Source organism: Callospermophilus lateralis, chromosome X (genome assembly GCF_048772815.1).
Source record: "Callospermophilus lateralis isolate mCalLat2 chromosome X, mCalLat2.hap1, whole genome shotgun sequence".
In the NCBI taxonomy this organism is placed as follows: Eukaryota; Metazoa; Chordata; class Mammalia; order Rodentia; family Sciuridae; genus Callospermophilus; species Callospermophilus lateralis.
Window position 1 is genome coordinate 65,918,084 of NC_135325.1, and position 16,166 is coordinate 65,934,249.

General features: G+C 32.5%; 1 protein-coding gene across 1 annotated transcript in view; it reads left to right on the forward strand.

Moving 5' to 3' along the window:
• Window positions 1-16,166, forward strand: part of Dach2 (dachshund family transcription factor 2) — a 481,660-nt gene that overhangs the window by 268,844 nt on the left and 196,650 nt on the right. The window lies entirely within an intron of this gene.

Consider the following 16,166-nt stretch of genomic DNA (forward strand, 5'->3'; position numbering starts at 1 on the left):
TTTAGTCTTTTCTTAAATTCCCTAGAAATTCACTGTAACATAATTGTTTTTTTAGGGCAGAATTCAGTAAAACCTGAATTTTTCTCATGTCTAAAAGTAGGTGGGTAGTTATTGAAATCATAAAAGAAAAATCACATCAGAACACATTAGGAATACAAGGCTGCTTATAAAAGTGAATACACAATAAATACTTGTTAGTTGAGTAACAATATGAAACTGAAGCTCCAATATACTTTAACTTTAAAATGTGGCTTGTCAGTTCAGTGAGGTTTTGCAACATATGACTAAAGTACAGGTTCTAAGTCATCAGGGGCAGGTAATTCCTGGTCATAATCTGTACCCTCCTCTCAACCAGCAATATGGCAAATATGAGGTACTGGTGACAGAAAATGGGTAAAACGAACTACAGATGGAACAATTAAAATCCCTGTCCACTAGTGGTGAGAACTACCATAGGTTACTCTTATGCATAAGCAGATATACCATGAACCTGCAAAGTGCTATTTTGGTATTTAATTTTTAAAAGATACACAATATCATTAGTTTGTAATTATTATTTTTTATATTAATTCAACAAATATAACTTCCCATATTTTTGGTTATACATGATGTGGAGTTACACCAGATTTGTATTCATATAAGAACATAGGAAAGTTATGTCTGATTCATTCTACTGTCTTTCTTATTCTATCTTCCATTCCTTCCCTTCATTACTCTTTGTTTAATCCAGTAAACTTCTAGTCTTCCCCCACTACCACACTTATTGGAAGTTAGCACGTATGTATCAGAGAGCACATTTGGCCTTTGATTTTTTGAGATTGACTTATTTAAACTTAGCATGATAGTCTCCAGTTCCATCCATTTACCAGGAAATGGCATAATTTCATCTTCTTTAAGGCTGAGTAATATTTCAGTGTGTGTGTGTGTGTGTGTGTGTGTGTGTGTGTGTGTGTGTGTGTGTATCTCACATTTTCTTTATCCATTCATCTGTTGAAGGGCATCTAGGTTGGTTCCATAGTTTAGCCATTGTGAAGTGAGGTGCTATAAACATTGATGTGGCTGCATCCCAATAATATGCTGCTTTTAAGCCCTTTGAGTATAAACTGAGAAGTGAGATAACTGGGTCAAATGGTGCTTCCATTCCAAGTTTTCTGCGGAATCTTCATACTGCTTTCTATAATCATTGTACCAATTTGTAGTCCCTTTATTATATTTTCCTCACCAGCAATGTACCTTACATACATGTACCTTACATACATGTACCTTTTTCCCCACATTCTTGCCAACATTTTTTGTTGCTTGTATTATTGGTAATTGCCATTCTGACTGAAGTGAGATGAAATATCAGTGTAGTTTTGACTTGCTTTTTTCTAATTGCTAGGAATGTTGAATATTTTTTCATATATTAATTGATCAATTTTATTTCTTTTTCTGTGAAATGTTTGTTCAGATGCTTAGCCCATTTATTGATTGGATTGTTTGATTTATTTGTGTTAAACTTTTTTATTTGTTCTAATTATTTATACATGACAGTAGAATGAATTTTGACACATTGCACACAAATGGAGCACAACTTCTTTCTCTGGCTGAATATGGAGCAGAGTCATAATCATACATATATATAGGGAAAAATGTGCATCTCATTCCACCATCCTTCCCATCCCCATACCCGCTTCCTCCCCTTATTCCCCTCTGCACAATCCAAAGTTCCTTCATTCTTTCCCATCCATCCCCCCATTATAGATTAGCATCCACTTATCAGTGAAAACTTTCAGCCTTTGGTTGTTTGGGGTTTGGCTTATTTTGCTTAGCATGGTATTTCTCCAATTTCATCCATTTATCTGTAAACGCCATAATTTAATTTTTAAGACTGAGTAATATTCCATTGTTTATATGTACCACATTTTCTTTATCCATTTATCTGCTGAAGGGCATCTAGATTGGTTTCATAGTTTAGCTATTGTGAGGTGAAGTACTATAAACATTGATGTGGCTTTGTCACTGTAGTATGGTGCTTAAGTTCATTGGGTATAAACCAAGAAGTAGGCTAACTGGGTCAAATGGTGCTTTCATTCCAAGTTTTCTGAGGAATCTCCATACTACTTTCCATAATGGTTTCACCAATTTGGAGTCCCTCCAGCAATGTATGAGTGTACCTTTCCCCCAACATCCTCACCAACATTTATTTTTACTTGTATTCTTTATTAAAATTTTTTGTTATATATATTCTTTAATCATAGAAATAGCTATCAGTTAATTTGTAGAATGTTATATTTTATGAAATATAGGTGTAGTGTAGTTCATTTTGTTACTGTTGACTACGATATTTAATTTCCACAGTTAAAATTCATAAGCATTGATGTTATTAACAAAATAATCCTAAGTATCTTTGGATGGAAAGAGAATCCTAGATAGTGACTGGGTGAGGGTAGGAGTGACAGTTGGGAATAAGGGAAACTCATAAGAAAAGAAAAGATGCCTGAAGGGAAGTGTTGTCTTTCCAGCACTACAGAGTTAACTCTGATATGGGTGCATTACCTTGGGGTAAGGACTGTTATCCAGAGATGGACCTTAGTTTTGAATTACTCTCTTTAAGAAAAAGAGTATAAATGTATGGATGTGAAAACAAATATCAAAGAAAAATGTGTTGAGAAATTACATCAAGTAGATTTTTAAAAGTTGACATCACAGACATCATAGAACCTATAAAGACAATATTATATTACTATAAGTTAACTGCTTTACATACCTTTATTATATTTTCCTCATATTTTGGCTGTGTACTCTTTTTTTATAGCTTTCTTTTTTTAAAAAAAAATTTTGCTTGTATTCTCAATAATTGCCATTCTGACTGGAGTGAGATGAAATCTTAGAGTAGTTTTGGTTTGCGTTGCTCTAATTGCTATAAATGTTGAACATTTGTTCATTTATTTGTTGATCGATTGTATTTCTTCTTCTGTGAAGTGTCTGTTCAGTTCCTTAGTCTATTTATTAATTGGGTTATTTGTTCTTTTGGTGTTAAGTGTTTTGAGTTCTTTATATATGCTTGAGATTAATGCTGTATCTGAGGTGCATGTGGTAAAGACTTTCTCCCATTCTGTAGGGTCTCACTTTATGTTATTATTTCCTTTGCTGAAAAGAAGCTTTTTAGTTTGAAAACATCCCATTTATTGATTCCTGATTATACTTCTTGCGCTTTAGGAGTCTTATTAAGGAAGTCAGTTCCTAAGCCAACATGGTGAAGATTTGGGCCTTCTTTTTCTTCTATTAGGTGCAGGTTCTCTGTAATAGTGTCTAAGTCTTTGATCCACTTTGAGGTGAATTTTGTGAAGAGTGAGAGATAGGGATTTAATTTCATTTTGTTACATATGGATTTCCAATTTTCCCAGCACCATTTGTTGAATGGACTATCTTTTTTCCAGTGAATGTTTTTGATTCTTTTGTCTAGTATGATGTAACTGTATTTATGTGGGTTTGTCTCTGTGTCTTCTATTCTGTTCCATTGGTCTACACATATATTTTGGTGCCAATACATGCACTTTTGGTTACTATGAGTCTATAGTATAATTTAAGTCTGGTATTGTGATGCCTCCTTTTTCACTTCTCTTGGTAAGGATTGCTTTGGTTATTCTGGGCCTCTTATTTTTCCAAGTGAATTTCATGATTACCTTTTCTGTTTCTATGAAGAATGCCATTGGAATTTTAATAATAATTGCACTATATCTGTATAATACTTTTGTATAGTATGCCCATTTTGACAATGTTAATTCTGCTTATGCAAAAACATGAGAGATCTTTTCAACTTCTAAGGTCTTCTTCAATTTCTTTCTTTAGTGTCCTGTAGTTTAAACTGTAGAGGTATTTTACCTTTTTTGTTAGACTGATTCCCAGAGAGTTTATCTTTTCAAGGCTACTGTGAATGTGGTAGTTTTCCTAATTTCTCTTTCAGTGGATTCATCACTGATGCATAGAAATGCAATTGATTTATTGGGTGTTAATTTTATATCCTGCTACTTTTCTGAATTAATTTGAGTTCTAAAAGTTTTCTGGTAGAGTTTTTTTTTTTTTTGGTCTTCTAAATCATGTCATTAGCAAATAGTGGTGGTTTGAGTTCTTCTTTTCCTATTAGCATTCATTTAATTTCTTTCTCCTGTCTAATTGCTCTGGCTAGAGATTCAAGGACTATGTTGAATACAAGTGGTAAAAGAGGGCATGCTTATCTTATTCCAGTTATTAGAGGGAATACTTTCAAATTTTCTCCATTTAGAATGATGTTGGCCTTGGTTTTAGTATAGATAGCTTTTATAATATTTATGCATGTTCCTACTCTCCCTAGTTTTTCTAATGTTTTGAACATGAAAGGGTGCTGGATTTTGTCAAATGCTTCTTTGCATCTATTAAGATGATGATATGATTCTTATCTTTAAGTCTGTTGATGTGATGGAATATGTATATTGTTTTCTGTATTTTGAACCAATCTTCCATCCCTGGGATGAACCTCACTTGATTGTAGTGCACTACCTTTTTAATATGTTTTTATATGTGAGTTGCCAGAATATTAGGATAATTTTTGCATCTATCATCATCAGAGATTATTGGTCTGAAGTTTTCTTTCCTTGATGTTTCTTTGTGTGGTTTTGGTTTCAGGGTGATACTAGTGTCATAGAATGAGTTTGGAAGGGTTTCCTTTTTATCTATTTCATGGAATAATTTGCTGAGTATTGGTGTTAATTCTTCTTTGAATGTCTTGTAAAACTAGGCTGAGAATCTGTCTGGTCCTGGGCTTTTATTAATTGGTAGGCTTTTGATGGTATCTTCTATTTCCTTGTTTGAAATTGATCTTTTTAAATCATGTATGTCCTTCTGATTCAGATTGGAAAGGTCATATGTGTCTAGGAATTTGTTGATATCTTTAAGATTTTCTATTTTTATTGGAGTATTCATTTTCAAAATAGTTTCCTGTTATCTTCTGTATTTCACTGGTGTCCATCGTGATATTTCCTTTCTCATCACAAATTTTAGCTATTTGATTTTTCTCTTTCTCTTTGTTAGTATGGCTAAGGGCTTATCAATTTTATATTTTTTCAAAGAACAAACTTTTTGTTTTGCCAACGTTTTGAATTGTTTTTTTTTTTGTTTCAATTTCATTGAGTTCAGCTCTGATTTTAATTATATCCAGTCTTCTACTGCTTTTGATGTTGATTTTTTTCTTCTTTTTCTAGGGCTTGAGATGTAATGTTTGGTCATTTATTCATTAACTTTCTATTCTTTTAATGAATGAGCTCAATACAATGAACTTTCTTCTTCCACTGACTTCATAGTGTCCAAGAGATTTTGATATGTTGTATCACTATCTCATTTACCTCAAGGCATTTTTTAAATTTCTTCCCTGGTTTCTTTTGCTATCCATTCATCATTCAATAGCATAGTATTTAGTCTCCAGGTGTTAAAGTACCTTCTTCATTCCATTATGATATGACAGAATGCAGGGTGTTATCTCCATTTTTTTTGTATTTCCTAAGAGATACTTTGCAGCATAACATATGGTCTATTTTAGAGAAGTATTTGGGTGCTACTGAGAAGAAAGTACATTCACTTATTCATGGATGTAATATTCCATAATGTCTGTTAATCTAAATTATTAATTGTATTATTTAATTCTATAGTTTCTTTTCTTTTTAGTTTTTGTTTGAAGGATCTATCTAGTGATGAGATAGGCATGTAAAAGTCAGTCAGTATAATTGTGTTGCAGTCTATTTTATTTTTGAAATTGAGAAGGGTTTGTTTGATGTACATAGATGCTCTATTGTTTGGGACATGAATGTTTATTATTGTTATGTCTTGTTATTGTATAATTCCTTTAAGCAGCATGAAATGTCCTTCTTTGTCCCTTCTGATTAACTTTGGATTGAAGTCCACTTTGTATTCTTGATTGTTGCTATTCTGACTGGAGTGAAATGGAATCTCAGTGTAGTTTTAATTTGCATTTCTCTAGTTGCTAGAGATGTTGCACAATTTTTCATATATTTGTTGACCATTGTATTTCTTCTTCTGTTAAGTGTCTGTTCAGTTCCTTTTTCCATTTATTAATTGGGTTATTTGAGTTTTTTGTTTTGGCATTAAGTTTTTTGAGTTCTTTATATATCTTGGGGACTAATGCTCTATCTGAGGTGCAGGTGGCAAAGATTTTCTCCCATTCTGTATGTTCCCACCTCACCTTAATGATTGTTTCCTTTCCTGTAAAGAAGCTTTTCAGTTTGATACCATCCAATTTATTGATTCTTGATTTTACTTCTTACACTTTAGCTGTTTTGTTGAGGAAATTGGTTTCTAAGATTTCGAGATCAAGCATTGGGCCTGTATTTTCTTCTAGTCAATGTAAGTTTTCTGGTATAATGTCTAGGTCTTTGAATCACTTTTAGTTGAGTTTTGTTCAGGGTGAGCAATAGAGGTTAAATTTTATTCTGCTACATTTATATGAAGTTGTTTTTGAGTAGTCATGTCTGTGTTTTGAAGGAAGAAAGGAATTTGTGCAAGTGAGAGGTAGTAGGAATGCAGTAAATGTCTTTGATGTTTTTTAAAAGCATGATATTATAATTAATATTTTAAATCCTTTTTTTCTAGCAGTTTTTCCTATCACTTAGAATCTTGATCCCCTGTGTTTCTCTATTAATATTTTACATTTTTTCCATTTTATTTTTAAATAGTATGATTGTGGTGACATATTTGGTTTAGATTTTTATGCATAGTTTAGATATTTTTAGGATCTACAAATATTTTTAGATTCACAAAAATGTTGCAAATAGAAAGTTACCTTATGTCCCACATCCAATTTTTCCCAAGATTAGTATCTTTCTTTGCTAAATTACATTTGTCAGAACTTTTGAACCAATAACTGATACTTTAGTATTAATTGAAATCTATCCTTCATTCAAATTTTCTTAGATTTTAATTCAAATTGTTTTTGTTTTCCCATTTCAAGTATGTTTCTTTTTTTATAATTTTTAGTTGTATATAGACACAAATCCTTTATTTTATTTATTTATTTTTATGTGGTGCTGAGGATCGAACCAGTGCCTTAATACACACACAAGGCAAGTGCTCTACCACTGAGCCACAGCCACAGCCCTCCAAGGATGTTTCCAATCATTCAATTTATTGCCTTTTCATATTGGCTTTGTTCATTTAGCAATATGTGTTTAAAATTAATTCCATCAGAAATGCAAATCAAAACCACCCTAAGATACCATCTCACTCCAGTAAGACTGGCAGCCATTAGGAAGTCAAATAACAGTAAGTGCTGGCGAGGATGTGGGGAAAAGGGTACTCTTATACATTGCTGGTGGGACTGCAAATTGGTGCGGCCAGTATGGAAAGCAGTATGGAGACTCCTGGGAAAGCTGGGAATGGAACCACCATTCGACCCAGCTATTGCCCTCCTCGGACTATTCCCTGACGACATTAAAAGAGCATACTATAGGGATACTGCCACATCAATGATCATAGCAGCACAATTCACAATAGCTAGATTGTGGAACCAACCTAGATGCCCTTCAATAGATGAATGGATAAAAAAAATGTGGCATCTATACACAATGGAGTATTATGCAGCACTAAAAAATGACAAAATCATGGAATTTGCAGGGAAATGGATGGCATTAGAGCAGATTATGCTAAGTGAAGCTAGCCAATCCTTAAAAAACAAATGCCAAATGTCTTCTTTGATTTAAGGAGAGCAACTAAGAACTGAACAGGGGGAAAGAGCATGAGAAAAAGATTAACATTAAACTGAGACGAATGAAGGGAGGGAAAGGGAGAGGGAAGGGAAATTGCATGGAAACGGAAGGAAAACCACATCGTTATACGAAATCACATATACAAGGTTGTGAGGGAAAAGGGGGGGAAGGGAGAGAATGGAACAACAACAGATGAGGTAGAGAGGGAAGATGGGAGGGGAGAGGAGGGGGGATAGTAGGGGATAGGAAAGACAGCAGAATACAACAGTCACTAATATGGCATTATGTAAACATTGTGAATGTGTAACTGATGTGATTCTGCAATTTGTATTTGGGGTAAAAATGGAAAAGCATAACTCACATGAATCAAATGTATGAAAGATGAAAAAAAATAAAAATAAAAAAATAATAAAAAAATATGGCTGGGGAGGTGGCTCAGTGGTCAAGTGCCCCTGAGTTCAATCCCCAGTGCCAAAAATAAATAAATAACTTCTCAAACTTTTTTTTTTTTTTGATACGGAATATTGAACTCAGGGGCACTCAACCACTGAGCCACCTCGCCAGCCATATGTTGTATTTATTTAGAATCAGGGTCTCACTGAGTTGCTTCGTGTCTCTCTTTTTCTGAGGCTGGCATTGAAGTTGAGATCCTCCTGCCTCAGCCTCCTGAGCCGCTGGTATTACAGGCGTGGACCACCGCACCCAGCTCAAACATGTTTTTCATTCCATTTTCTCATCACTCTCTCCCAGTGTCCATAAATTTCATTTAGTCAAGAAATATTGACAGTGTGCCTGGGCTCTGCTCGGGGCTCTGCTCGGGCTCTATCGGGCACTGCTCGGGCACTGCTCGGTCACTGGGGTGCAGTACTGAGCAAGACAGAAGAGCTGCTCTTGTGACTCCTCCTCCTCCGGTGAGCAGAGCAGCTTTGCAAGTGAAAAGCAAACTCCACCTCTGGACACTCCCTGATGCTGGAGAAAATGGGAGAACATCAAACTGAAAAGCTTCTTCCCAGCACGAGAGACAATCAAGAACGTGAAGGGAGCCTGCAGAATGGGGGAATCCTCACCATCTGCACCTCAGCACCAATCTCCAGGATACACTAAGACCTCAAAAGACTTAGCACCAAAAAACCAAATAACCCAGTCAATAAATGGGCAAAGGAACTGAACAGGCACTTCTCAAAAGAAGAAATACGAATGGTCAACGTATATATGAAAAAAATGTTCACATATCCACCAATTAGAGAAATGCAAATTAAAACTACGCTAAGATTTCATCTCACTCCAGGCAGATGGCAATTACCAAGAATACCAGCAAAAATAAATGTTGGCAAGGATGTGGGGAAAGGCACACTCATATATTGCTGGTGGGACTGCAAATTGGTGCAACTATTATGGAAAGCAGGATGGTGATTCCTCAGAAAACATGGAATAGAACCACCACTTGACCCAGTTATCCCACTCATCATCATATACCCGAAGAACATAAAATCAGCATACACCAGTGATGCAGCCACATCAATATTTATAGCAGCGCAATTCACAATAGCTAAGTTATGGAACCAACCTAGATGCACTTCAACAGATGAATGGATAAAGACAATGTGGTTTAAATACCTAATGGAATATTACTCAGCTATAAAGAAGAATGACTTTATGGCATTTACAAGTAAATGGATAGAGTTGGAGACTCTCATGCTAAGTGAAATAAACCAATCCCAAAAAAACCAAAAAAAAATTAATTCCATCATATGTAAATCGATAGCTTATACCCTTCATTAAATATCTGAATATTACATTGTATGGATGTATTGCTGCTTATCCATTTATCTAAGGACATTTTGGTTACCTCCAATTTTGGAAATTATGAATAAAGCTAATACATTGTAGTGCATGTTTTGTGGATATGAGTTTTTCAATTCATTTCAATAAATATCAAGGACCACAAGTACTATACTGCATGATGTACTTAGAATAATAAATAATTGCCATATTCTCTTTCAAAGTGGATAAACTGCTTTGAATTCCCGCCATAAATGTTCCCTTGTCAACATTTTTTAATTGTCAAAATGCAAGCATTTTGAAATGTTAGCCAACCTCATGAATATCATGGTACTCATCTTGGATTTAATTTGCATGTCCCTAATGGCTATTGATGCTTATTTTCTTTTCTAGTTCTTATTTTCCACCTATTTAAATTATTTGGAATGCTAACTGTTCAAGTCTGTTGTTCATGCTTTGTTATTTTTTTCTTACACTTGAGTTTTGAGAGTTCCTTATGTATTCTGTACATAATATATATTCTTCAATATGTGATTGAACAAAACAAATTGTGGTACATCCAGAAATTGAATACCATACAGAGATAGAAATGAGTGAACCACAAATCGACACAATATTATTGATGTGTGATTTGCAAATATATTCACTCATTTTAAAGCTTGAATTTTCATTGTATTAATAATGCATTTCATAGAGCAAAAGTTTTTAATTTTAATGAAGTTTATTTTTCTTTGCTTTATGGATCCTGACTTTTTCATGATATTTAAGAAAATTCCACATAATTACTTAATTTTTTTGTTTCTGTTAGTGATCAAATGTGATTTTTTTTGCATAAATTATAAAGTTTAGGAGGATTGTTTCTCATATAAAAATGAATATTTTTCAACATTATTCATTGAAAACTATCCTTTTTTCCATTCCAACGCTAAGGCATGGTGTTGTCCACCTATAATCCCAGCTACTTTGGAGGCTGAAAAAGGAGGATCAGATCAGTCTGGGAAACTTAGTAAGACTCTGTCTCAAAATAAAATTTTTAAATGGCTGAGGACACAGCTTAGTGTTAGAGTGCCTGTCTAGCATTACATGGTCTCAAACCCCAATCAATATCTCTCTCTCTCTCTCTCTCTCTTTCTTTCTCGTACACACACACACACACACACACACACACACACACTTGACCATATTAATTCTAGACTATTGGGATATTATTATTTTATAGTAATATATGCATATATATTTTGCTCATATCATATCTTCATTATAATTCTAGATCTGTGTTAAATCCTAAAATTGGTTAGTGTGATTTCTCTAATTTTTTTATTTCCATTTTTTTAGCTATTCTAGTTCATCTGAATTTTAAAATAAATTTCATACCATCTTATATATATTCACAAAAATTCTCTGTGATTTTGATTGGAATTGCATTAATCCTATTCACTGGTTTGAGGAAAATTGAAGCTTTAGTCTGTTAACTATTCCAATCCATGAACATTGCATATTTACCTATTAGTTTAGGTCCTCCTTGACTTCTTTCGTAATTATTTTTTCTTTTTTTCAGGATACAAACCCTGTATAATTTATTACATTTAAAGATACATATACCCTTTTGGTAGAGAAATTTATCAATTATATCTTAAATTTTATTTACTTAAAAATTTTTGATTTCCAATGATGCATTAATAGTATATAAAAATTTAACCAGTGTTTGTGTGTTGCCCTTACATCCAGTGATCTTGCAAATATAATTTAATAATTATAGTAAATTTTCTTGTCAATTTCTTGGGGTTTTGAACGTAAGCCTTAGTTATTTTGCTCGATTTTATTGGATTTCAAAGAATCAGGTTTTGGTTTCATCAATTCAGTGTATTTAAAATCATTTGTTTCTGCTCTTATTTTTATTATTCATTTTTCCTACATATTTTGAGTTTAATTTTATCTTTTGTGTTTTAGTTTCAGAAGGAGGAACCTTGGATAAGTTATTTTACTTCTTTCTTCTAATATATTTATATAATTCTAAAAATTTCCTTCCAATCACTGTATGACTCCATCACCAAAATTTTGAAACTATATTTTTATTTTATTCAAAATGTTTTAAACATATCTTGAGATCTCTTTATCCACAAATATATTATGTAGAGGTGTCTTTTAATCTCTGCATATTGGGGTTTTTCTGGTGTCTTTCAGTTACTGATTTCTAGTTTAGTTTCACTGGAGTCTGGCAGTATACTTGGTATGATTTCTATAATTTTAGATTTCTTAATGTGTGTTCCGAATCCCAGTATGTTGTTAAGCAATCTAAGTCAGCAAAAGAAGTATGTACATTTTGCTATTATTGGAAGAAAAATTTACAAATGTCAGTTAAATCCACTTGATTGATGATGCTCTTCAGTCGTGTCAATTATTGATAGATGGGTGCTGAATTGTCCAAGTATAATAGTGGATTCATTTTTTTTCTCATCGAAATCTGATCAGTTTTGCTTCATGTTTCTTGATGCTCTATTGTTTGTAACAATGACCTTCAGGATTGTCATGTAATTATGGTGAATTGACCTTTTATTATTATGTAATTGTAATCTTCATGCCTATACTTTTTGGAGTTTCCTTTTTCTGAAATTAATATGGCTATTTCAGCTTTCTTTTGATTGGTATTAGCATGATTCATCTCACCTTCACTTTCCTTTTAGTCTATTTCTATCTTTAAAGTTAGCTTCTTGTTGATAACACAGAGTTTGTTGTTTTTTTTTTTTTGTGTGTGTGTCTTCTATGTCTGTCCTTTAATTTGTGTATTTGAACAATAAATGAGTTAAATTGATTATTGATATATTTGGATTTCTATCTACCATATGTGTAAATATTTTCTATTAAAATTATTATTCGTTTCCATTTTTATCACCATCTTCTTTTCTGCCTTCTTTCATTTTAATTATATATAACAATTTTAGTTCCATTAGAATGTTATAAGAATTTTATGATATAGAGATACAGATTTACAGCTATTCTGATTCCATTTTTATAGAATGTTATGTAAATTTAGAAGTTAGTTCTATTACATAAAACCAAGTATTCACAATTTCTCTCTCCTTTTCTTTATAATATTTCTTTTATTTCACTTTTCCTTATGTTACAAATTACCAAATACATCTTTGTTATTAATTTGAACATATTGTTAACTATGAGATCTATGAAGATATGAAAAGTAAAAGATTTAATTTTGCTTTATTTTTTCCTGGTATATTGCTTTTTCTTTAAGTAATCCAACATTTAGATATAATCATTCTCCTTCCTTGTGAAGAATTTCTTTTAATGCCTTGCATGTTAAACTACTGTGGAAAAAAAGTCCTACAATTTTTGTTTGTTTAACAAAGTTCTCTCTTTTTCTTCATTTTGGAGGATATTTTCATTGGACAAAAAAATGGTATTATTTTTTAACACTTTATATATCTCACTTCATTCTCTTATTTCATTCTTTGTTTTTAAAGAGAAATTTGATATAATTCTTATTCATGCTCCTCTTCATGTTTGTTTTTCTCATTTCAGGCTGCTTTTAGGATTTTTTTCTTTTTGACTTTCTGCAGTTTAAATGTGATGTTCCTATGTGTCGTTTTATTTATCCTGTTTGTTCTTGTATTTCATTGAATATATAGCTTGAAGTCTGCAAAAATTTTAGAATTCTATCATTTGTATTTTAACTCTTTTTTTTGTACTGTTCTTGTCTCACTTTCATTTATTTCTGGTATAGCTATTATGCATATGTTATACCTTTTAAAATTTCCCACAGTTCTTTGAAGTTCTGTTCTAAAATGCATTTTTCTTGTTGCTTTTTTAGTTAAGAAAGTTTCTAATTAATCTTTCTTTATGTATGTTGATTTTCTTTTGCTCCTAGCTTTATTAAGTTATAATTGGTTATTAAAAATAAATATATTTGATATTTAGCAAATTTTGAAATATGTATAATTTTGATCATTGTAAAATGATCAATGAATGGTTCTTAACATGTCAGTCACCTCATTTACTTCTCAGTTTTTCATTTCATATACTTATCATTTTTTCCTGGTAAGAACGTGTTCATTTATTCTTTGTTCATGTTTAGTATATAGATGATTCCATCAATACAATATTTATGATTCTGCTAGATTTTTATTTCTAGCGTTTTTATACTTTTTAGAGATCCTATCTCTCTGCCTATATTATCCACATTTTCCTGTATGTTGTCCATTTTTTTACATTGGTTATCTTTGCATATTAATCAGAGTTATCTTTCATTATTTCTCTGATAATTCCAAAATTTCTGTTGTATCTGGGTTCTGATGATTACTTTCTCTCTTTAACCTTAATGTTTGTCTTCATATTTGCCTGTGTTTAAAAGATGAACGTAAATGTACTGGATAAATGATCTGAGGCAAATAGACCTTTAGTGTGACTTTTAATTTTTATTTGGTTAGGCATTAGGCTTTGTTTAATTTTTCTGTAGCACTCAGAATCTAAAAGTTCCTATATTGTCCTTGCTCTTTTCTCCCCTCTGGATCTTGGATTTCTCTAAAGACCTCTTAAATAAGGTCTGAGACATGTAATTTTTAGGATTGGGAGGATGCTAAGGAATTTCACTTACCCCATTTTAGTTAGTTTCTGATTAAACCCTAGTTGTTTATGCTCTGGTAAAAAGGTATCTCTGAGGGTATTCATTGTTAGAGGAAGAAAATGCTCTGGGTGTGTTTTATATAGTTAATTTCCAATTTTCCAAGCCAATAGCAGGAGTTGATTTGTCTTTAATTTTCATTTCATGAACCTCCTAGGTGTCCAAGTGGTAAAACTTCTGAAAATGTGGGAGCACCACTAAAATTTGTAGTGTTTAATTCTCCCTAGAGTTTTTACCTGTCATGTTTGTGCACATTTAGCTTTCATTAATTTGTTGATCAAATTTAACATTTTTCTGCTTTGGTAGTAGCTCTGATGAGCTTATTTTCCTAGGCTCCTCTCCACTAGGCTATGTTTCTGTTTGTTCAAGTTACTTGTTTTTTCAAAACTGCGTCCGAGGTTCTTACTGTAATTTTAATTCTCTCTTAATTCTCTGTTGAATCTCAGAAGAAATCTTAATTTTGAATGTTAATTTTTTTCCTGTTTTTGAGTGGCAACTTCCAGACGTTGAAGAATGATCTCATTGTGGGTTTGATTTTCCCTTCCTTCCTTCCTTCCTTCCTTCCTTCCTTTCCTTCCTTTCCTTCCTTTCCTTCCTTTCCTTCCTTTCCTTCCTTTCCTTCCTTTCCTTTCCAAGGATTGTACCCAGGGGCGCTTAACCAATGAGCCACATCCCCAGCCTTTTTTAATATTTTGTTAGAGACATAGTCTCCCTAAGTTGCTCGGGGCCTCGCTAAGTTCCTGAGCCTTGGTTTGAACTCTAAATCCTCGTGCCTCGGCCTCCTGAGTCACTGGGATTATAGTGTGTGCTACCGTGCCCAGCTACATTTTCTTGATAGTTAATAACATAGAACATACTTCATGTGTTCACTGTCCATTTATATGTGAGTCACTGGAGTAAGATTTATTTGAATCATTTATCTATTTTTAATTGGGCTATTTTTCTTTTAGTTATTGAGTTTTTAGAGTCTAACTGTTTATAGTATGCCTTTCATTTAATTGGTTAAATTTATTACTAAGTATTGTATTGCTTTTGATTCCATTGCAAATGGAATTATACTCAATTTCATTTTGCATTGTTCTTTGTGTATAGACATATTACAATTATTTTTATTCATTTTGTATTTTGAAAAGTAGTTGAATTAGTTTATAGTTTCTAATTTTTATTGGATTTCTTAAAATATTCTCTATATAAAACCATAACATCTGCAAATAGAGAAAAAATTATTTTTTTCTTTCCAGTCTGATTTCCTTTTCTTTCATTTATTTGCATAATTCCCATACTCAAAGCCTTCAATACACTTTTTAAAAATTTTTTAGATGTATGTAAGAAATAATAAAAATAAATAAATAAAAATTTTAGTTGTAGATGGACACAATATCTTTATTTTATTTGTTTATTTCTTTATGTGGTGCTGAGGATTGAACCCAGTGCCTCACATATACAAGGCGAGTGCTCAACCACTGAGCTACAATGCCAGTACCCTTCAATACACATTTGAATAGAAATAATGATAGCAGATATCTTTGTCTTTATCCTTATCTACAGTGAAAAGTATCCAGCCCTTCACCTTTAACTATGATGCTTTGTGGGGTTGAGGTTGTGGCTCAGTGGTAGAGCGCTTGCCTGGCACCTGAGACCTTGGGTTTGATCCTCAGCACCACATAAAAATAAATAAACAAAATAAAGATATTGTGCCCATGTATAACTAAATAAATATTTTTAAAAAACTATGATGCTTTGTGATTTTTTTTGTATATGCCCTTTATTAGGGTAAGTTTTTACTCTCAGATGTAGAGTATGTTTACTAAAACAGGGTGTTGCATTTTGTCAAATGCATTTAATTTTTATTGAGATGGTAATGTGAGTTTTGTCTTTTATTCTATTGATACTATATTGCATTAATTAACTTAGAGATATAAAACTACTCTTGCATTCCTGAGATAAATATCACTTGTACATGGTTTACAATTGATTTCATATCTGGGTTTTGTTTACTAACATTTTTTGAG